Source organism: Malaclemys terrapin, chromosome 1 (assembly GCF_027887155.1).
Source record: "Malaclemys terrapin pileata isolate rMalTer1 chromosome 1, rMalTer1.hap1, whole genome shotgun sequence".
NCBI lineage: Eukaryota > Metazoa > Chordata > Testudines > Emydidae > Malaclemys > Malaclemys terrapin.
This window is the reverse complement of record NC_071505.1, coordinates 39,509,956-39,534,122: the sequence shown is the minus strand read 5'-3', so window position 1 is coordinate 39,534,122 and position 24,167 is coordinate 39,509,956. Positions and strand designations below refer to the sequence as shown.

At 42.3% G+C, this 24,167-nt stretch overlaps 1 long non-coding RNA gene across 1 annotated transcript; it reads right to left on the bottom strand.

Moving 5' to 3' along the window:
* Positions 1–4,082: 4,082 nt before the first annotated feature.
* LOC128830520 (uncharacterized) lies at positions 4,083–19,398 on the bottom strand. Its single transcript, XR_008443596.1, has 3 exons — positions 18,832–19,398; positions 5,154–5,946; positions 4,083–4,625 (listed from the first exon to the last, which is right to left on the bottom strand). It is a non-coding gene; the product is annotated as an uncharacterized LOC128830520 (long non-coding RNA).
* Positions 19,399–24,167: the final 4,769 nt, after the last annotated feature.

The window sequence follows — 24,167 nt, the reverse complement described above, 5'->3', positions numbered from 1 at the left end:
CAGGGGGTTGGACTAGATGACCTCCTGAGGTCCCTTCCAACCCTGATATTCTATGTTCCAGCCCAATCCAATTCTTCAAATTACAGTCAATCAAGTTTAGTTCCATGTCCTTTGGGAAGTTTTTACCTGGACCACATTTCTGTACTGTGTATGATTGAGTGGAATGCAACTACCTGTCAAAAGGTTACTCAGCATCGGATAATAAAACCTGTGAGAACAATTCATAAGGCCTTGGGGTTCCTTATGGATTTAGAAGTGTATTTTCTTGAGCTCATTCAGGGAACAGAAAAGTTTTGCTGTTTTTTAACAAATCTTGAAATAGTGGGGAAGGAAGGACGGACTGGGGAAAGGTAAGTTTGCTAATTAAAACGGATACATAAGCTAGTGAGTTTGACCTTGCTCCTGGAAAAAATCATGGAAAGGCTGATATGGATGCAAATCAGTAAAAAATTAAAGGCCTGTGGCATAATTAATGCCATTCAATGAGGATTATGGAAAACAGATGTCTCTCACATTTTTTGATGAGATTAAAAATTTGGATGGTAAAGGTACCTGACAATATAATTACTTTGGAAAGATATTTAATTTAGTACTGCATGACTTTCTGATTAAACAGTTAACATTATGCAAAAATCACTGTAGCACACATGAAATGGATGAAAAAATGACAGATCTCAGAAAGTGACTGTAAATGGGGAATCACCATCTATTTAAGTGTTTTTAGTGAGATCCTACAGCAATCTGTTCTTGACCCAATGCTATTCAGTATCCCTATTAATGATCTGGATATAAAATCACTACTATCACAAGTATGCAGATGACAAAAAATGGTGGAGTGGTAAATAATAGGGACAAGTCAGGTGGACAGAGCTATCTTGATTGCTTGGTGAGCGGGGCTCATTAGAACAGGTGCTTTAATACAGCCAAATAGCAAGTCAAATCTAGAAACAGAATTCATATACTTTCCTATAAACCAGTGAAAAGGATTTAAGTTCACAGTGGATAGCCAACTGAACATGAGCTCCAACTGTAATGCTGTAGTTATGAGAACTATCGTTAACCTTGGATGTGTAAACAGGTGAATATTGTGTAGAAGCAGGGAGGTGATATTATCTCTGTATTCAGCATTAATGAATGGTGCTGGCTGGGGAGTTTCATTAGAAAATAATGATTTGTTGAAATCAAAACTGTTCATGGGAATGGGCTGGTTTTGAAGAAATCTCTCAATTTGGAAAACAAAAGTATAAGTTGACAAAACATCCCGTTATGATATTTTCTAAACACCTTTTCATTTCACTATATTAATTAATTTATACTAACAAGGTAAAAAATAGGTTGAAATCTAAATAAAATATTTCAAAATTATAGGTATGAAACATTTTCATTTACCCAAATCAGAAATTTTTCCAATGATCACTTCATGAACATTTGAGATTGATGGAGAGAAAATAATTGAAAATCTTATTCTTGCGAGGGGGAAACTGTTTTCCACCCAGCTATTAATAAGATCATTACTGGAATACTGGAAGTGTGAGTCCACATTTCAAGTAGGATGTTGAAAAACTGGAAAGGTTTAGAATAGAGATGAGATCTGGCTTATCCTGGAGAAGATTTAAGAGGTGACTTGATCTTTGCCTTTAAACTCTACATAGTGTGATTTCATATAGAAGATGGCTCTAATCTAGCAAAATAAAATCCAACACTGGGAAGTTGAAGCTAGAAAAATTCAGACTAGAAATACAATTTTTAACAGTGAGAGGAATTAGCCATTGGAAAAACTTACCTAGAGATATGTTGGATTCTCCATCACTTGAAGTATTTAAGAGTGGATGTTTTTCTAAAAGAGATGCTGCAACTCAGATAGAACTCATGGGCTTGATGGAGGATTTTACTAGGTGAAATTCTATGGCTTGTTCTATGTATAGAAATCAAACTAGATCAGCATTTCTCAGATGCGCACACCAGTGGCTTTTCTTGCAGCCACAGCCTCCTGGGCTACGATTGGGAGGAAGGGGGGGCAAAGCAGTAGCTCCTCCCCCTCCCTGTTACGCCTGGATGCACTGTCGATGGGTACGTCTAGAGTACGAAGCGATTTTATACAATTGGTGTTGTGTCCCCCCACTAAAGCGCGTGAATTCGGTGGAGTGCGTCCACAGAACTGAGGCTAGCATCGAATATCGGAGCAGTTCACTGTGGGTAGCTATCCCACAGTTCCCGCAGTCCCCGCCGCCCATTGGAATACTGGGTTAAGCTCCCAGTGCATGATGGGGCAAAAACATTCTCACGGGTGTTTCTGGGTGTGTGTCATCACTCACTCCTCCCTCCGTGAAAGCTACAGCAGACGCCATACTGCCAGCAGACGGTGCAGTACGGTGCACCGCCTGTCTCCCGGTACTATGAATCCACCTCGCATGTCCTCATCTTTCTATCTACTCTTATCTAACCATTTCTCGCCGTTTTTCGGCCATTGTGAACTGAGCCGCACAGCTTCCACTGCAAACTCTGCTCTCCCACTCTTGCAGCTCTAGCGAGCTTCCCACCTCCGTGAAAGCTACAGAAGACAACCATTTCCTGCCTTTTATCGGCCATCTTGAACCGAACAGCTTTCCTATGTTTCGCGCCCTTTTTCCAGAATTACCTGTGCAGGTGCCATAGCGCGGCAAGCATGGAACCCACTCAGATCTCCGCTGCAGTTTTGACCATTGTAAATACCTCACTCATTATCCAGCAGTATGTGCATTACCTGCAAAACCAGGCAAGGAAGCGACGACAGCGCGATTACTATACTGATGAGGACATGGACACAGACATTCCTAGAAGCCCGGCATGTGGCGATTGGGAGATCATGGTGGCCTTGGGCCAGGTTCATGCCGTGGAACGCCGATTCTGGGCCCGGGAAACAAGCACAGACTGGTGGGACCACATAGTGTTGCAGATCTGGGATGATTCCCAGTGGCTGCAAAACTTTCATATGCGTAGGGCCACTTTCATGGAATTTTGTGATTTGCTGTCCCCTGCCCTGAAGCGCAAAGACACCAAAATGAGAGCAGCCCTCACAGTTGAGAAGTGAGTGGCCATAGCACTGTGGAAGCTTGCAATGCCCGACAACTACCGGTCAGTTGGGAATCAGTTTGGAGTGGGCAAATCTACTGTGGGGGCTGCTGTGCTGCAAGTAGCCAGCGCAATCATTGACCAGCTGCTATCAAGGGTAGTGACTTTGGGAAATGTGCAGACCACTGTGGATGGCTTTAATGTGCTGGGGTTCCCTAACTGCGGCGGGGCAATAGACGGAACGCATATCCCTATCTTGGCCCCGGCACACCGGGGTGGCCAGTATGTAAACTGCAAAGGGTACTTTTCTATGGTGCTGCAAGCACTAGTGGATCACAAGGGACATTTCACCGACATCAATGTGGGATGGCCGAGAAAGGTGCATGACACTTGCATCTTCAGGAACTCTGGTCTGCAGGAAGGGACTTACTTCACAGACCACAAAATTACTGTTGGGGATGTTGAAATGCCTATAGTTATCCTCTGGGACCCAGCCTACCCCTTAATGCCATGGCTCATACACAGGCACCCTGGACAGTAGTAAGGAGCAGTTCAACTATAGGCTGAGCAAGTGCAGAATGATGGTAGAATGTGCTTTTGGATGTTTGAAAGCGCGCTGGCGCAGTTTACTGACTCAGTTAGATCTCAGCACAACTAATATTCCAATTGTAATCGCTGCGTGTTGTGTGCTTCACAATATCTGTGAGAGAAAGGGGGAGATGTTTATGGCGGGGTGGGAGGTTGAGGCAACTCTCCTGGCGGCCAATTTCGCACAACCACACAACAGGGCAATTAGAAGAGCGCAGCAGGGTGTGCTGTGCATCAGAGAAGCTTTGAAAGCCAGTTTCATAACTGGCCAGAGTATGGCGTGACAGTTGTGTTTGTTTCTCTTGAAGTTACCTGCCCCCTATATATATATATATATATATATATATATATATATATATATATATATATATATGAAAGGAAATACAGTCACAATTGTTTAAAAACCGTTCTTTATTATTTGTTGCAAAACACATTGAGAGAAATCAGAAGGTAGACCGGGGGGGAGGGGTGGTATTGGGTTAGGGGGGTGAAGGAGGAGGGAAGGACAAGTCCAGAAACCAAATCAAAAGTTCGCATATGCCAGCTCTCTGCTGCTTGGGCGATCCTCTGGGGTTGAGTGTGTAGGTCCCCGTAGCCTCCCCTCTCATGTCCTTGGGCGTCTGGGTGAGGCGGCTATGGAACTTGGGCAGGAGGGAGGGTAGTTATACAGGGGCTGCAGCGGCAGTCTTTGGTCTTGTCCCGCATTAGATCCACCATACAGTGCCGCATGTCAGTTTGCTCCCCCATGAGCTTGACCATAGCGTCCTGCCTGCTCTCATCACATGCGTCCCTCCTCTCTTCATGTTCATTTAACGCATTACAGGACTCCGCAATTGTTTGCCTCCATGCATTCAGCTGGGCCCTATCAGTGCAGGAGGACTGCATGAGCTCAGCGAACATGTCGTCCCAAGTTCGTTGTTTTGGCCTTCTAATCTGGACCAGCCTCTGGGACAGAGTAGATAGGGACCGCGTTGAAACATTTGCACCTGCAGGAGGAGAAGAAGGGAGGGTAGTATTTTAAAAAGATACATTTCAGAGAACAAAGGGAACACTCTTTCTCAGTGAAACAGACAATTCATAGTACACAGCACATGTTCTTTCTGTACAAGTTAGCATTTTGCCTCTTATACTGAAGTGCCTGCCACTTTGTTGTGAGTAAGCCATCACACACAGCCGGGCAACAGATTTCAGCTTGCAGGCAGCCACAGTAAGCCCTAGGGGCACGCGAGGTTCTGCTTCTTCCACATTCATTTCAATGCTTTCAAACTGCCGGGCCCCGTTTCCCATAGCAAGAAATGCCTGGTGGGTTTGCCATATAAAAGGAGGGCGTGTGGGCTCTCTGGGATGATCGCTTCACACAACACCCCTCTCTCTCCCCCCCCACCCACCGCGTGGCTCCAATGAGGCTCTGAGCAGGGATGAGCCCTTTAAACTAAACGCAAACAGCCCAGTGTGGCTGGGTTTTTCCCCCCTCCCGCCCCCCACCACATGTCTCCGATCAGACTCTCACTCACCAGAAGTACCTTCTCCAGGGTCACGGTCCGGGAGCCCACCTTGGGAGTGGGGGGAGGCTATTGGCTCCAGCATTAAGAATAGTTCCTGGCTGCTGGGAAAACGGATTCCCCACTTGCCGCCTGTGCACTGTCCTCCTCCTCCTCTTCTTCCTCCAATAACTCATTCTCCTCGCTCCGTGCAACTCCCCCCTTGCAGGTGACCACGGACGGCGGTGGGGTAGTGGAGGCCTCACTCTCCATAATTGCATGCAGCTCACAGTAGAAACGGAATGTATGGGGCTGTGACCCAGAGCATCCGTTCGCCTCCCTGGCTTTTTGGTACGCTTGCCTGAGCTCCTTGGATTTTTGTACGACACTGCTCTGCGTCCCTGGAGTAGCCTCTTTCCGTCACGGAGACTTTAGCGTATGTATTTGCGTTCTTTTTGGAATGTAGTTCTGCCATAACAGATTCGTCTCCCCAATATGCGATGAGATCCAGTACCTCCCGTTCAGACCATGCTGGAGCTCGTCTGCGAATCCGGGACTGCGTGATCTCTTGTGATGGTGGACCGTGCTGATAGTCACCAAACAGGAAATGAAATTCAAAAGTTCCCGAGGCTTTTCCTGCCCACCTGGATAGTGCATCGGAGTTGAGAGTGTTGTGCAGAGCGGTCACAAGGGAGCATTCTGGGATAGCTCCAGGAGGCCAATAACATTGAATTGCGTCCACAATACCTTTAACCCAGGATTGGGATCTTGATTTAAGCGCTACTCCACTTGCCAAGGTGGAGTACAGAAATCGGATTAAAGAGCCCTTTAAATTGAAAAATACAGTTTGGTCATATGGACGGAATTATTTTTTTCCCCAAATTAACTCTGCTAATTCCGAAATAACCGACTAGTGTAGACCAGGCCTTGGTGTTGCCTGCTGGGACTGCGAGGGGTTGGGCCCTGCCCCCCTCTGGAAACAGCTGGGGCACAACACTGGAGCAGGCGGCAACTGGTGAGTTCCCCACCTTCCCGGGGTGGTGGGGCTCAGGATTTGGGCTTCACCCCTGCGTTGGTGGAGTGGCAGGCTCCATCCCTGTTCCCTGGCCACGGGTCTTTGGGTTCTGGTCCCCCAGTTTTCCCCCTGCAACTCCATCACCCCTCGCCCCTACTGCCTACACCAACCCCCCCATCCAGGGCTTAATTTGTCCCCAGGCTTGCCGGGGCTGAGTAAGTCTTCTGTGAAAACTGTGATACTTTTATGTTTGTTAATATCACTTTTTACAACAGAATTACTACCTAGCAATAAACAAATTACAATGATTTTGACGTGTATATGTGCATATTTATTTGTTTTTCTTAAAGCTAATGAAGTATTTTAGTGTGAGAGCAACCACTAGCAAGAGTTGGTAGCCGCACTCTGAGGCCACCAAAAATAGTGGCAGCATTAGGTCAACAGGGATGTAGTGCAAGTAAAATTGGGGGGCTGTACCCCAGCAATAACCAATGAAAAAGGTCAGCAATATTTTTTTTAATGTTCATACATCAAATTCTAAAAGCTACCCTCTGAAAAGGACCAGGTGGCTGGAAAGATTCAAGTCAGCATCTCAGCAGTATGCTGGGTGAGGTGGGTGGGGGGTATGACAACTAAGAACTGTATTCTTTAACAAAAAAGAATCCAAACCAAAACACAGCAAGCAGTAAACATCCAACATAAGAGTACATCCCCCCTGATATCAGCATTCTCTCTCCCAGGTCCCACTTCGTATAGTCACCTGCTCTATATAGGTCAGACTTTTTATTTATTTAAGTACAACAGTAAGCTTGAAATTCCTGGCTTTCTGATCTTCTTAAACAAGCCTACAGTGTTAATCTTCACTCCACTTTAATATATTTCATTGTAAATTTTTCCTAGATTTTTAAATATATTCAAATTACTCACACTATAATGTACATTCTGGTTCTGAAATAGAAGATAGATTTATCACTATCTTTTGAGAAGTGTTCTGTGACAAATCATAAGTAAACAGTCTCTAATTTCTGGCAAAAACTATTCTTAAACAGATTAGGCATAAACAGACTTTTGCATTTCAAATACCAGGTAAGCAAACCTTCTTTTAGACCTAGCTGAAATTCAGTAAAGATACCTAATCTATGTCTATTTGTCTTGTCTGACCAGAATCTGTGAGCTTCTCAGCAGGGACTGTTTCTTCTAGGGCTGTCAAGTGATTAAAAATCTTAATTGCTATGTTAAACAATAATAGAATACCATTTATTTTAAACATTTTGGATGATTACTACATTTTCAAATATATTAATTTCAATTACAACACAGAATACAAAGTGTATAGTGCTCACTTTGTATTTCTTTTTTATTATAAATATTTGCATGGTAAAAAACAAAAAAATTTCAATTCACCTCATACAAGTACTGTAGTGCAATCTCTTTATCATGAAAGTTGAACTTACAAATGTAGAAATATGTAAAAAAACCTGCATTCAAAAATAAAACAATGTAAAACTTTAGAGCCTACAAATCCACTCAGTCCTATTTCTTGGTCAGCCAATCACTCAAACAAACAAGGTTGGTTACAATTTGCAGGAGATGCTGCTGCCTACTTCTTGTTTATGTCACCTGAAAGTGAGAACAAGCTTTCGCATGGCACGGTTGTAGCTGGCGTTGCAAGATATTTATGTGCCAGATGTGCTAAAGATTCATATGTCCCTTCATGCTTCAACCACCATTCTAGAGGACATGCTTCCATGCTGATGATGGGTTCTGCTCGATAACAATCCAAAACAATGCAGACTGACGCATGTTCATGTTCATGATCTGAGTCAGATGCCATCAGCAGAAGGTTGATTTTCTTTTTTGGTGGTTTGGGTTCTGTAAAGAGCAACACTCTGATGTGGAAACTATAGACTTCTAAAAGCATACTCCACACCTCGTCCCTCTCAGATGTTGGATGGCACTTCAGATTCTTAGATCTCCTTTGCAGTTTGTCAAATCAGCTGTGAAAGTGTTCTTAAAACATACATGTGCTGGGTCATCATCCGAGACTCCTATAACATGAAATATATGCAGAATGCGGGTAAAACAGAGCAGGAGACATACAATTCTCCCCCCAAGGAGTACAGTCAAAAATGTAATTGACACTTTTTTTTTTTAAACGAGCATCATCAGCATAGAAGCACGTCCTCTGGAATGGTGGCCAAAGCATGTAAGGGGCATACGAATATTTTGCACATCTGGCATGTAAATACCTTGCAACGCCCGCTACAAAAGTGCCATGCCAACACCCGTTCTCACTTTCAGGTAATGTAAATAAGAAGCAGGCAGCAGTATCTCCTGTCAATGTAAACAAACTTGTTTCTCTTCACAATTGACACAATAAGAAGTAGGACTGAGTGGACTTGTAGCCTCTAAAGTTTTACAGTTTTGTTTTTGAGTACAGTTACATAACCAACAAAAAAAAATCTGCATTTGTAAGTTACACTTTCACGATAAAGAGATTGCACTTCGGTACTTGAATTGAAAAATACTATTTCTTTTGTTTATCATTTTTGCAGTGCAAATATTTGTAATAAAAAATAATATAAAGTGAGCATTGTGTACTTTTTTCAGAGTAGCAGCCGTGTTAGTCTGTATCCGCAAAAAGAAGAACAGGAGTACTTGTGGCACCTTAGAGACTAACAAATTTATTAGAGCATAAGCTTTCATGGACTACAGCCCACTTCTTCGGATGCATATAGAATGGAACATATATTGAGGAGATATATATACACATACAGAGAGCATAAACAGGTGGGAGTTGTCTTACCAACTCTGAGAGGCCAATTAATTAAGAGAAAAAAAACTATTGAAGTTGACAGAGCCAGACGAGTACCCAGAAGTCACCTCCTACAAGACAGGCCCAACAAAGAAAATAACAGAACACCACTAGCTGTCACCTTCAGCCCCCAACTAAAACCTCTCCAGCGCATCATCAGAGATCTACAACCTATCCTGAAAGATGATCCTTTACTCTCACAGATCCTGGGAGACAGACCTGTCCTCGCTTACAGACAACCCCCCAACCTAAAGCAAATACTCACCAGCAACCACACATCACTGAACAAAACCACTAACCCAGGAACCTATCCTTGTAACAAACCCCGATGCCAACTCTGTCCACATATCTATTCAAGTGACATCATCATAGGACCTAATCACATCAGCCATACCATCAGGGGCTCGTTCACCTGCACATCTACCAATGTGATATATGCCATCATGTGCCAGCAATGCCCCTCTGCCATGTACATTGGCCAAACCGGACAGTCTCTACGCAAAAGAATTAATGGACACAAATCTGACATCAGGAATCAAAATACTCAAAAACCAGTGGGAGAACACTTTAACCTGTCTGGTCATTCAGTGACAGACCTGCGGGTGGCTATATTACAACAGAAAAACTTCAAAAACAGACTCCAAAGAGAGACTGCAGAGCTAGAATTGATATGCAAACTAGACACAATCAACTCCGGTTTGAATAAGGACTGGGAATGGCTGAGCCATTACAAACATTGAATCTATCTCCCCTTGTAAGTATTCTCACACTTCTTAACTGTCTGTACTGGGCTAGCTTGATTATCACTTCAATAGTTTTTTTTCTCTTAATTAATTGGCCTCTCAGAGTTGGTAAGACAACTCCCACCTGTTTATGCTCTCTGTATGTGTGTATATATATCTCCTCAATATATGTTCCATTCTATATGCATCCGAAGAAGTGGGCTGTAGTCCACGAAAGCTTATGCTCTAATAAATTTGTTAGTCTCTAAGGTGCCACAAGTACTCCTGTTCTTCTTATTGTGTACTTTGTATTCTGTGTTGTAATTGAAATCAATATTAAAAATGTAGAAAAAAACAAAAATATTTAACAAATTTCAATTGGTATTCTATTGTTATAAGTGCGATGAATCGTGATTTTTTTTTTGAGTTAATCACGTGAGTTAACTGCCATTGACAGCCCTAGGCGAGGCCTACACTTAGGGGAGGGGGGTTCGACCTAAGATCAGTGTATCTTAGGTCGATTTACCTGGCCGTGAGGATGGCGGCGAGTCGACTGCTGCCACTCCCCTGTCAACTCCGCTTCTGCCTCTCACCACAGTGGAGTTCTGGAGTCGATGACAGAGTGATCAGGGATCCATTTTATCCATCTCTGATAGACCGATCACTACCCGCCAATCCAGTGGGTAGTGTAGACGTACCCCTAGTTTCTTCCTGAATGTCTTTTATTTATTTTAAATTTTCAGTGGGCAGGGACAATGGGTACTATTAGAGAAGCAGGAAAATGGACCAGAAATCAAAGCAATGCAAGGTCATCATACTAGGCCACCAGCCCTCATTTTTCAGCTTCTAATGGAAGCATAGTGCCTGGTATGGAAAATCATTTTAATGTGATTGTGGTTTATAACAGCTTCCTGTAAGCTTGACCTATAACATATCTTAAATGTAGGATTTTTAAAGTCCCAATACAGAGAATGATGGACGTTTTCTCTCTAAACATACACACCAAGGCTAACACACACACGATCAATCCTTTTTCCACACTGGAAAAAAAAATCTTAAGACCTTATGAGGACAGCAAAGTAATTAACTAAAGATTAAGGGAACTCCAAAGGTATGGAGGATGATGGAAAATGACAAGAGGTGCAGGAGAGAGGTAAAAAGAATATAATAAAAAGCTGGAAAATTAGAAAGAATGAAATGAAAAATGGAAAGATTAGTCTTTAATTCCAGATTGGATGTCTTTCTGAAAAATATGTTCTAGCTCAGCCAAAAGCTATGGATTTGATGCAGGAATCACTTTGTGAAATTCTGTAATTGTGTTATGCATGACTAGGATAATCATAATGGTCCTTTCCGGCCTTAAAATCTATAGGAGGGAAAAAGATTTAAAAAGTATCTGTGTGAAAACAGAAGTAAATATTAAAGTAAGGCATAAATCAAGAAATTATGATGAAACCATGAAGAGCTAGAGTTATGTCACTATGATAAAACTAGGGGGTCTCACATTTTGTAGCTTCTGTCAGCTGAGCTCTTTGCACATGCCACAGGCTCTTGCGTTCCTCCTTTCCACCCCTCAAGCTCTCATTGAGCCAAACTCCCCTTTCCCTTTATTTCAGGACTCTGTGGAACTCTGCCAATCCTTCCCCTATTCCAGGGGCTATCTCCACCCCCTCAATTGCCTGCTCTGCCATATGCCAGGGACTCCATGTGTCCCCCTCCATCCTCTCGTTCACCTTTATACAAGGGAGTATTTCCCCCTTCCCTCCTCTTACCCCCATGCCAGGAGCTGTATCCCCCATTCCATCCTTTACCCATACTGGGGTCCCAATTCTCCCCCTTCCCCGCCCCCCAATTCCGTGATACCAGGGCTCTGTGCGTTCCCCTCCCTCTTCCCCCCTTATTATTTCTTGTCTATCTGGGAGATAATCATTCAGGGCATCAACATGTTAAACTGCAGTGGAGTGATGGACAGAGCCTAGACGGGGAGGGGGGGGATTGTTACAGTGGTAGGTGTTAATGACAGGTGCCTAGATCATTGCCTCAATTCTTGGAAGTGACTGAATGAATGCAGCATACAAAAGTTGTCATGTTACAACCAAACAGCAAACAAAGAAATGCCATCAAGTTGAACTCAGAACCAGCTTTGTTTGGCCAATAAAAACAGAGGTAGTAAATCGAAAGAGGATAGGCTGTTGCTAAGTGCAGATAGAAAGAATTAAATATTAATACACAATATAAAGAGAGAAACTCAGGCCTGGTCTGCACTAGAAAATTAGGCCAGCTTAACTATGTCACACAGAGGTGCGAAAACTGCATGTAGACAGCACTAAAATTCTTCTGTCAACCTAACTACCGGTACTTGGAGAGGTGGATTACCTACATCTGTGGGATAACCCCTCCCATCAGCATAGGTAGCTCTTTACTGTAGATGCTATAGCAGCTGTATCACTGGCATTTCAAGTGTAGACAAGCCCAAAGGATTTGAAAGCATGAAGCTAGTATACAGGAAGAAAATTAGAGCTTGCCTAGGCTAGGGAAGCACAACATACACTGGTGAAAACCCCTCACTTAACCACACTACACCAATACAGCTCAAGGCTTCCACTGGTCTGACTCTCCAGTAAATCACTAGCGAATCAGTTGGACTGGTACAATCCCCATTATACACTGGCATATTGCATGTGCACCTGAGTTTTGCACTGGTATAGCTACCCCCTGGGCAAGTACAGTCAGAGCCTTTGCAGATAGGGTAGGGAGAGTATGAAGTGGACAGAACAGAGCAGACACAGAGGCAATCAAAAACCAAAAGAAGAAAAGACCATGTGGTAGTCAACAATGTCCCTTTGAATACCACAAACTTGTAATATTTAAATTGTTTCACTTAATTATTAAAACCATCTTCCCAGTTCAATTAAATCACAGAGGATGTAACTCAAAATAGAGGGTAGACAAAATGAAATGGAAAGATTGATGAAAATTATACCCAGGCTATATAAAAATCTATACTTCAGTATCATGTAAGGTGAACTATATTTTGTATAGGCTAGAAAGTGTTAGTTAATCACACAGCTAGCAGCGAACACGGGTTTCCTATACTGCAGATAAAGTGGCCACCATAAAAAAAGCAAGCATTTGCCAATAAGCTGAGATACCACAGGTTTTCCCTGAATAACAAACTGTAGTAAGTGCCTAGTATTTCTTGGCAGGTGTCAATTTCTTAATGGCAACCACAGTAAATACATTACCAATTAACCCACAAGTGTACGACAGATAAGCGGGTGATGCAATGACAGTTCAGTAGTTACAGTATCTCAAGGCCCTCTCTATCCCACAATTATGCAGCTGAAGCGCCCTTTCTTGTGAAATTTCGGCTTACATTCCTATTTGTGCTTCAGAATTACTCTCCCTTCTACCAGGCAGGTATCAGGGTGGAGAACGTCTGTTGGCTTCCTCAATGCCATCCACTTCAACTGCTCTTAGGAAAAAAAAGTTGCTAAATATTGTTACCCAGAAAACTCCTAGGCTCCTCAAGAAATGAATTGCCATTTGCAGAAATCTATATACTCCTTACCAGTGCTTACTTTGTGCCACGCCTGAGCACCAACACTGCATGGCAGTTCATAGCCCCAACACCTCTGGGCTTGCCTCATCAGTTATGAAAGTTGAAAAAAAAATAATAATAAAATAAAAATTGCTTGAGCCCCAATACCTCTTTCATTACAAATTAAGCACTGCTCCTTACTGTGGGACCTCCCATCTTATTAGCAACAATGAGCAACTGGACGGGGGGAGAAGCAGATAGTTCTAGCTCCAACCTGGTAGCAGATGGACACTAGCTTGTCACAGGCAGGAGGATTGAAAGGAAGCACTGGCTCTTTTACTAGGTGTGGCTGGGAAAGACGCATACTCATGTGTAGAGTACCTCTAGTTGGCTTAAGGGCAGCAAAGTGTAAATTTCTAGTTGAGACTTTTTCCCCCCCAAAAAGGAAAAACTTCTGCATTTTGAAAGGGAGATGTAATTTTGCTATTTTAAAATGCAGAGATTAAAAGGTAAATGAAGCTTGGAGCTGGTAACAGACACTGATAAAGTGCAATTCATATGCTGATATTCACTAAGGAATTATGCAGCACCACTGTCTTTAAACTGAGATACAGCACTGATGACAGAATGAATGCTGTTAAGGCCTGCCAAACATCCCAGACCACAAATCTTGATTTTTGGAGAGATGTCAGTCATGAATTTCAAATGCCACAATTTAGAAGATGTTTTCCATAAGCACATTAATGACTAACTTGTTTGTCAGACTCAAGCACCATTGACCTTTCTAATGTAAGTTTTCTTCCCTTTTAGGTTGCTCACCTTACTTTTAAGAAAGTGTAAGTATATATTATAAATATAACAGATGGGGGAAATCTATAGGAATTACATATGTCTGAAAAATAATGAGGAGTGCTGCCACCTTTTGGATGTATAAAAGGGTGACATGCATCAGTAATCGTTTTATGTGAATTAGTTGTATAGAAGACTACTATAGGAATTTACAGTATAGCAACCCTCAAAGGTTCTCTCAATTGTCACTTGTCTGTCACCCAAGCCCATAATATTGGCTTCATCTTTCACTCAGTCCTCTTTCGATCATGCATCCAGGCCATTTCTAAATCTTGCCACTTTTTCTGCACAACAGCTCCAAGACATGATGTTTTCTCTCTGTTCACACAGCCAAAATTTTTGTCCAAGCCCTGATTATCTCCCACTTTGAGATTCTCCTACTCCATTACCAGGTGCTGGACTTCAATACCCTGAATATCAATTGTTCTTATCCTTCAGGTCCGAGATTGTGCACCAGAAGTTTTTCTTTAGGGAGTCTGTGACTAGTCATGTAAGGTGATCAGACAAAACATAATACTCTTTATTTCAACAATAGAAACTAAGGCTTTTGAGAAAAGTCTACACACATCTGTCTACCTTACCCTACCCATCCTTCAATGATGACCTAGGCAGGCCTAACTTCTCCAGAAATACTAGTTAGGTTCAGGGAACAATTACTCCCTCTGTCTCCTGAGGGTCCCTTTTAAGCCCATGGGAATTATTTTGTTCCATATTTCCAAGTCTTCTCCTGTTCCAGTCCAAACCAATTTGTAGGTTGACTTGACAAAAGGGGAAATCAAAGCTAGTAGTTGTGGCATTGTCCCTTAACAACTTAAGTATTTGACTGAAGATAATAAGCCAGCTCTCAGCATTCTCAGTCTTGATGAGCTATCCCAATATAGTCATACAAAAAACACCCCAACAAAAAGGCTAGCACACAGTATTCATAAAATTACAGAGGAACTCCAAATCTGTCACAGTACCATTGATAGAGACTTCAACTCTTGGAAATTGTAAACAAAAGTGTAGTACATTTGCTCAGTACAACTGTAATGTTTTAATGGCAATTACACCTGAGAAAATATACCTCTACCCCGATACAACGCTGTCCTCGGGAGCCAAAAAATCGTACCACATTATAGGTGAAACTGCGTTATACTGAACTTGCTTTGATCCGCCGGAGTGCGCAGCCCCGCCACCCCGGAGCACTGCTTTACTGCGTTATATTCAAATTTGTGTTATATCGAGTCGCGTTATATCGGGGTAGGGGTGTATTTCTGTTTTTGTAAAAACAAATCTCATTCATCAGCTGAAACGTAAGTGTTTAATCTCAAAGCAAAACAAGATTTTATTACTTTTAGAGTGTATTATACTCTTTTGCTATTATGTACTAATGTCACAAATGTCAATTCATGAATAATTTAAAATTGAAAACCATAAAAACTTGGCAAACTAAGCATTTTCAAAAAATCTTAAACGGAACTTTTTGAAAGATTTTCAACTGCAGTGGGGAACATAGATAAGTGTTTTAATACAGCTATACTACAGTAAAGGACAGTCAGCATTTCTACTATAGCCTCATGTTTCCAGGGGTTTATCACTTATCCATTGTTCACACAACGCTGAAACTTGGCCTAGACTCCAACATCATATTTCAGTTACCAACATACTGAGATTATAAAATTGGCACCAAGATATAAAACCAAACTCGTTTCTCTGTGTTTGACTTTTAAGCCGTTTTAATGTCAAGGATGCTAACTGCTGCTTTGTTCGCTGGCCAATTTCTTCAGTGTTTAAATCCATAGCCTTCAGCCATGTAACTCAGAATAGTTTCAAAGAACTAACCCGGCACTTTCCAGGGTAAAACTCCCTTTGCAGTATGAAATTTCTTTTAAAGGTGACCTAACCTCCTCCCTGTGATTACCTGATGCCACATTGTTGCAACCAGCCAGGTGCCTCTCACTGAAATCCAAAACACAACAGAGGACAAGGGAATCGGGTAGGAGAAATTGCACACTTCAATATAATTGCAGCTGGAAAGCAACTGACTACCATGAAAACACTTTTTTCAAAAGCTAAAATTTGAACAAAAATTGCCAAACTAATGGAAATTTGACTCCAATATAATCTCAAGTAGCAAGGCAGCATAGACGAAGCAAGTCTTATAAAATTAGGACTGTGCAACAGTAATACTAATTAAACTGAGTATCTTGGAACATTGACAGAGTAACAAATTGCAAACACCTCATAAATTGTATTTAGACAGCATGCAACAACAGTGCCTAGCACAATGGAGCCCTAATCCTTGATTGGCACCGCTAGGCACTATCGCAATAAAACAGAACAGTCCATTAAATCTTTAAAGTGTGAAAGAGTGGACCGCTTGTGAAGACTGGAAGAGTTAGTAATTTTCCCATTTGCTGTAATTTGTTACGAGTTCCAAGCATATATTTTACATGACCTCCACAGCAACTAAGCAAATATTCTCATTTAAGAATCCACAATATCAAACAATTTGTTTGGTTTGGGCTTTTATAATAGTAATGGTGTTCAGAAATCCTTCACCATTATGGAAAGCATACCCTCAACTCTATCCAAAAACCCCAGCGAACAGATGTCTTTTGCAGGGTGCTTGAAAGGTCACCAAATTTGGGCTATTTCAGACAAATGGGGAAGCAAGTTCCAGAATCTCAGAGCACATGTACTCAGCACACTTACGGTGGTGTGGAGAGTACATACACCGCATGCCCCGTTCCCCTGACACAGGCATAAGTAGCAGTGTAAATGACAACACTACATGAACAAGTAGAGACATGCCTGAACCCAGTGGGTATGTACCCTACAGGGCTCTGTACATGCCCAAGCAGCACCTCCCCCATCTAAACTGTTTTTAGTAGGGTAATGTCCCAGTGCCAGAGCCTTTTCCCACTGTCTCCTGCTGCCAGAGCCTTTCACCACATGCCACTGCCAGGGGTGTGCAGTGTAGACATAGCTTAGAGCTCGCTGCCAGTCACACCCTCTCTTTTGTAACAAGGAGAATCCTATTCAGGCACCCCTTCTGACTACAGCTATGGTATTATGCCATGCGTGAGGCAGTCCATCCAGTAGGCCAGTCACAGGCATTAAGGCTTTATAGGTCATAACACCTTAAACTCCACCCAGAAACGAACAGGCAGCCAGTGCAGATTTCAGATCACTGCTGTTATATGCGCCTAGCAAGATGCCCTGCTCAGTAAGCTAGCTGCTGTTTTCTGAACCAGCTTCAGTTTCTGAATGGCTTAAGGGTGTAGTCCACGTAGGGCCCATTGCAATAGTCCAGTCTTGAGATAACAAAAATATGAACAATGGCAATGACCACATCAGAAAGGAAAGATCTCAACCTTTTAAAAAGGTGACTGGCTTACTGTTTAATGCTTCTTTCAAAGCAATAGGTGGTGCCGATTATCTCCACAAGCAAGCGACCCAGTAATTCACCAACTAGGAAGGGCATTGCTTCAAAGACTGAGGGACAAAAGTTCTCGCAACATCTCAAGTGCCTCAGGGAGCACCAGTTGAAACTCTAGCAGGCAAGACGTTGCCCTTATTCCTCCAAGATTTTTCTCTGCCACCACAGACAGTCCATCCATAATCTGATTAATTTTTTCTGCAAAATGACTAGCAATTTGCTCACAATGTGGGGCAGTCAGACTAGTGACTGAGCTGAGACTGTCTTGATTCACCAGATTATCTAACAGCTGAAACAAATCTGTAGTCTGAGTTTTTGTGAATATTGTGGTGGAGGAAAATAAATTTTTATTTGCCTCCTGGACAGCCACGTAAGAGTTTTTAAAAATTCTTTATGCTGCAACTGATCAGCCTTATTACGAGACTTCTACCACCAGTACCATAGCCATTTTCTCTCTCAATTCATCACTGAACAGCCACAAACAAGGGTGACCTATGAAAATGAAGTCAGAATTTCAGAAAATGAAGAGAATGCCTAGGAGTCACCTCATTAATGGTGGAGGACAAAAAGTATATTGTTCTACTAGCCCACAGGGAGGGTCTTTTAGTGAAACAAGGTTCTCCCTCAGAGCAATCTGGATCTTTTCTTGTTCCATTAATCTGAGGACAAATCATCAAAACAGGTCCTTTACCTTGACAACCTCAAAGCACAGGAGTTAATTGTTGATCCTTGACACAAGCTTAACAACCAATTGTCTAACCTCCAATCTCAATCCAAAAACCAGATCCAGAGTGTGGCCAGCTATATGAACTGAGTCAGTAACTACCTGGAACAAGTTTCTCTGTATGTGTGTATATATATCTCCTCAATATATGTTCCATTCTGTATGCATCCGAAGAAGTGGGCTGTAGTCCACGAAAGCTTATGCTCTAATAAATTTGTTAGTCTCTAAGGTGCCACAAGTACTCCTGTTCTTTTTACCTGGAACAAGGTCATAGTGACCAGGAAATCCTGAGCTACCCCAAAATAGTCATCTACATGCAAATCGAAATCAGAAAACTATTAAATTTTGCCAATCTAGCAATCAGTTTAGTCAGTTCAAACTGACATAGCAGTGTAACAGGTCAAGCAACAAACTGAAACCAGTCCCATCTTAATCCCGTCCTGGGACTTTCCTACTAAGTGAACATACTATCAGATCCAGTTTTGGAGAAGGAGACCTCATTAGGCTGGATGCAATCAGCATGGGCGTATCTCCTCCCCGCAGAGTCCCACTAGATTTATAATGTACCAAATAGCATAGTTAACACCACGTGGGTAACACTAGACTAGCAGAAACATTTACCTTGTTTTCAGTGATACACAGGATCAGGAGTTGAAGCTTTTATTAAAGCACAGACTGTTGATGATTTATTTCCCTCTAAGAGTTTTCATCATCAGGAACTGAAGGCCAGGAACCTTGTCTCTTGACAATTAAGCCTCCTGAGGTGACACCAAAAATAAACAGAAATTAAACATCTTGGTCCTGATTTCTCCTTACAAAATTACTTCCCCCCCCGGCAATTGTCACTGAGATCAAGGAACCAAGCCCTGCAACCAGACCCCATCCTGGGCTTCCATATTCCAGCATACAGCAGCACTGTTCTGTGCTTTTGTTCATTTGACAGTGACCTCTAAAGGAATTCTGTTGCTGCAACTAGGTACTCCAAACAGCAAACCCCAGGGCTAGCTGTAAAAGACATCTTAAAACAAACTCTTCCTAACCCATCATTACTTTGCACCACAATTCACTACTTCACACTGACGGTCTCTTGCATCTTAGGGCCCCCCCGCACCCTATAATGCCATCCCTCTCAAAACATAAATCCCCTTCATCATTTCAACCTATTGTCTCCCCCCACCATAGTCACACTCAGTGCAGCTCTGCCAGAAGCCAACGAGTAAGGATAGTGCCCACTGTTGACAGCTCTGCAGTGAAACCTGCTACACTTGGTGAGATCATTTGGCTTGTATGGGGAGACTATAATGCCATCTTTCCATTCATAGAACCATAGAATATCAGGGTTGGAAGGGACCTCAGGAGGTCATCTAGTCCAACCCCTTGCTCAAAGCAGGACCAACACCAACTAAATCATCCCAGCCAGGGCTTTGTCAAGCCTGACCTTAAAAACCTCTAAGGAAGGAGATTCCACCACTTCCCGAGGTAACCCATTCCAGAGCTTCACCACCCTCCTAGTGAAATTTTTTTTCCTAATATCCAACCTAAATCTCCCCCACTGCAATTTGAGACCATTATTCCTTGTTCTGTCATCTGCCACCACTGAGAACAGTCTAGATCCATCCTCTTTGGAACCCCCTTTCAGGTAGTTGAAAGCAGTTATCAAATCCCCCCTCATTCTTCTCTTCTGAAGACTAAATAATCCCAGTTCCCTCATCCTCTCCTCATAAGTCATGTGCTCCAGCCCCCTAATAATTTTTGCTGCCCTCCACTGGACTCTTTCCACTTTTTCTACATCCTTCTTGTAGTGTGGGGCCCAAAACTGGACACACTACTCCAGATGAGGCCTCATCTATGTCAAATAGAGGGGAATGATCACTTCCCTCGATCTGCTGGCAATGCCCCTACTTATAAAAGTCCAAAATGCCATTAGCCTTCTTGGCAACAAAGGCACCCTGTCGACTCATATCCAGCTTCTCGTCCACTGTAACCCCTAGGTCCTTTTCTGCAGAACTGCCGCCTAGCCATTCGGTCCCTAGTCTGAAGCAGTGCATGAGATTCTTCTGTCCTAAGTGCAGGACTCTGCACTTGTCCTTGTTGATCTTCATCATATTTCTTTTGGTCCAATCCTCTAATTCGGCAGCAGTTCAGGTTTTTTTTTCTAGGTCCCTCTGTATGCTATCCCTACCCTCCAGCGTATCTACCACTCCTCCCAGTTTAGTGTCATCTGCAAACTTGCTGAGGGTGAAGTCCACGCCACCCTCCAGCTCATTAATGAAGATATTGAATAAAACTGGCCCCAGGACTGACCCTTGGGGCACTCCACTTGATACTGGCTGCCAACTAGACATGGAGCCATTGATCACATTCTGCTAGCACTTTACCCTCTGGTTTCTGACTCAGCTGCATCAAGAATTTAACTGTTGTTTCATGTGGCACACATCAATATCAAAGCAGCTTTTGATTCAGTCGACAGGTCTCCACCTTGGCTTATGCCAGAAGGAGTTGGTGTTTAAAATGTTGTGCTAACTCTGGAGCACAACTTTCACACCAGCACCAATTCACAACTTTTGACATTAGGACTTGCCACGCCACACATTGGAACCAAGACTAGTCAAGAAGTGTTTACCGACCAAGACTACACCAGTGATATCACCCTGCTTGCGGAGAAGTCAGAGAATTTCAGCCCTCCCCTTCAAGACACCACCTGCACTATGGGGTTGACTATCTCATGGCACTTGATCAAGGTCCAGAACGTCAGAGCTGGGCTACCAGAACCCCAGTGCAGGTGGAATCGAGTACCATGGAGAGCATTGATGAATTCATCTACATAACAAGCAGAGTTCAAATAGTAGTAGCAAACCAGATGTTCAGCAAATAGGTCTTGCTGCCTCCTGTATGAAGTATATGTCTCGATTATGGATGCAAAAGTGTCTTTGCACTGAGATAAAGTTCAGGATCAAGCCTGTACTACCTGTATTCTTACAAAGGTCAGAAACCTGGACCCTCCTACAGGCAGATTTGGAGCACCTACACGGAGCCACCTGCAGGTCTGCCCCAGAGATTTATGGATTTGTAGGATCTTCACTTGTGTAACCCCATCACCCATAGTCACTCTGGCTGTTGCACTGATCCCTGGCAGGTCTATAAATGTGTGCATCATCACTCTGCTGCTATTGCCAAATATGGAGAGCAACATCAACACAATCACCCATTCCTATTGTCTCTGCATCCCAGTCCAGCCAGTCCCACTTCCATGAAATTAGCTGAGAGAATTCAAGATCATCCCCACCTCATAACCCCAAAAGACTTGTTCTCATAATGGTACAAACCCTTTCATCCATCCTCTCAAATTTCAAGACTCACTCTCAAAGAGAAAGACTGCACTCAAGTTTATGACACCTCTTGGCCTCTCACACGATACTGCACACATTTCTGATCTCATTATCACCTATAACCAGCGTCCCTGCCAGAGTTTAGACCAATAGGTATCTCACCAAGGGAGTCTTACCCAGGGCCGGCTCCAGGCACCAGCGAAGGAAGCAGGTGCCTGGAGTGGCCAATAGAAAGGGGCAGCACTCAGTCCGTTATTGGGGCAGCACATCTGGGTCTTCGGCAGCAATTCGGCGACGGGTCCTTCGGTCCCTCTCTTCCTCGACGGAGGCACTTCGGCAGCAGCTCAGGTTTTTTTTTTTCCTTCACGGCTTGGGGCAGCAAAAAAGCTGGAGTGGGCCCTTCTCTTAGCTTAATGATTTCTTATCCTGCTGACCTCTCACCCCAACAGGAAAAAGAACACATTTACAACATACTACTTTTCCTCCATCTAAATCCTTCAACATAAATTATCCACTATTAATACCTTTAAAAAAAAGTAACTGCCTAGCTGACTCTAGAAGATAATGATTTGATTAGGTTTAAACTTATAAAATGAGTTAGGTGTATTGGAAAAATATTCACAAAGTAATCTCCTGAATAGTACATATAGTTCTGAGAATACTGATACTTTTAAGTCCTTGGAATCGGAACAAGAGACCAGGAAAGGCAAGAAGAATTATTGAGATATTTATGGTATAGAAGAGGGAAACTGTACTGGAAGGAGGCTCTGGGATAATAAATCCTATTATAAAAGCAAAAGGAATACGTAAAATACTTAATACAGAAAGTTTCCTGTATTAAAGTGCATGTTAAAAAACACAAGATCTATAAAAATCTTTATGAAACTTCAATTTTTTCTTCTTAAGGCAGACGAAGGATGTAGCACAGTAAAGCACAGCAGAAACACTTAAATAATACGATGTTTAGAGCAAGAGTGAGAAGCAATGATGGGGCTATACTTTACAAAAAAAGCTGTCTACCTCAAACCAGAGAGTAAACTATTATTGGTTTGTTTCAAAACACTAATTGGCAAAAAAAAAAAAAAAAAAAGACTGCACGGTAACAAACATAATTAAAGGTGCCAAACCAGGAAGAACTGGCTCTCTTGGAACACAATGGTTAATTCTGAAAGACTTGGGGCCCAGTCCTGCACCCCTTCCTCTGATAAATCCCCCCTGTGAATTCAATACACGTTTTGCAATGGTAAAAATAGGTTTTGAATTTTTTTTTTTTAAACACTAGTTTAAAATATTGACCGTTTATAAAAAGATTATCTAATGTTCCACAATTTGAAGTTAGAAAAATGTGTTGCCACTCCACATTTTGTTAAGCTGGAAGCTTCATTAAGTCTAATGCTGCTACTTCTGAAGACTTCTGTCTGCACTTGGTTATGGTTTTATCTCACTTCAGAATAAATTTGAATCCCACAGGGGCCTTGCATTAAGATTTAGATGACCACAAAGCCTCACTACAATGCAACATCTGGGGAATTTGCACACAGAATAATTAGAAGATACTGAAGTTTTGCTATGGGATCTACAAAATCCAACCAGAACCCAAATAGGCAAATTTAGATTTGTGTTCATAGGCTATTTCAATCAAGACCAGGCAAATCCAAAATGAGATATATTGTACCTAGGACTAGACCTGTACATGGCAACAGCCTCATCCATAACTCACGTCCAGACCTGGCAATGACTATCTCAAGCCACCACAGAAAGTGATAAATATCCACAGTGGCTATTGATCACATTCAAGTCAGCATTATTAAAAGCGCTTAAATGTTGCTATTTCAACATTGAGAAGGGAAAAAAAAAAATACCTAAACAAGTTTTGTGACCTTCCATCCCTCCCAAAATCTTGAGTGGCAATATAAACTCAAGATTCAGTAAGTGCAACAAATCTTTTATACAATCTAGACATACTTGTTTATTTTCTTTGCTTGAAATAAAGGAGATAAAAAAACCTCTATGTAATCAGAAGGAAAAGGAGACTTGAGCTTCTGAAAGAGCCAAACAATGGACCTCACCCCACCACAAGATAAAAAGGAATCAATTGTTGAGGCAGTTGCTGGCTATTATACCTCATCTCTAAGTAGAAACTAGAGAGCAATTTAGTAAATCACCTATGAGCTAGGGCCATTTTGACCTACCACATATATATGGACCACGGGTGGAGATCTGTTATATGAGACTTACCTTTAAAAAAAGGGACGTAATTCCACCTTCAAGTATCTCAGCAGCAGACTTTAAATTTATCCAAGATGGAGTCAGTAGAAATACTAAAATTAGCTGAGTAACCTCCCATCACTCTACCACCACTCCTGCATTTTATTTTCCTAATCTTAACACAGAGAGATCCAGGAATAGGTGTTAGGGAGCTGGACACATAAGGGTAACCTACTTTTTAATATATTAAAATCATAAGCCAACAGTAGGGGTTCTCTGTGCATATTCTAACCAAATGAAAATGGGTAACTGTTACAAAAGCCTCCACCATTCTTTAATATAATAATAAGGATCCTACCTTTCCTATAAAAATCTACATTCAGTCTTCCTGAGCATCAGTATTTGATTCACAACACTATT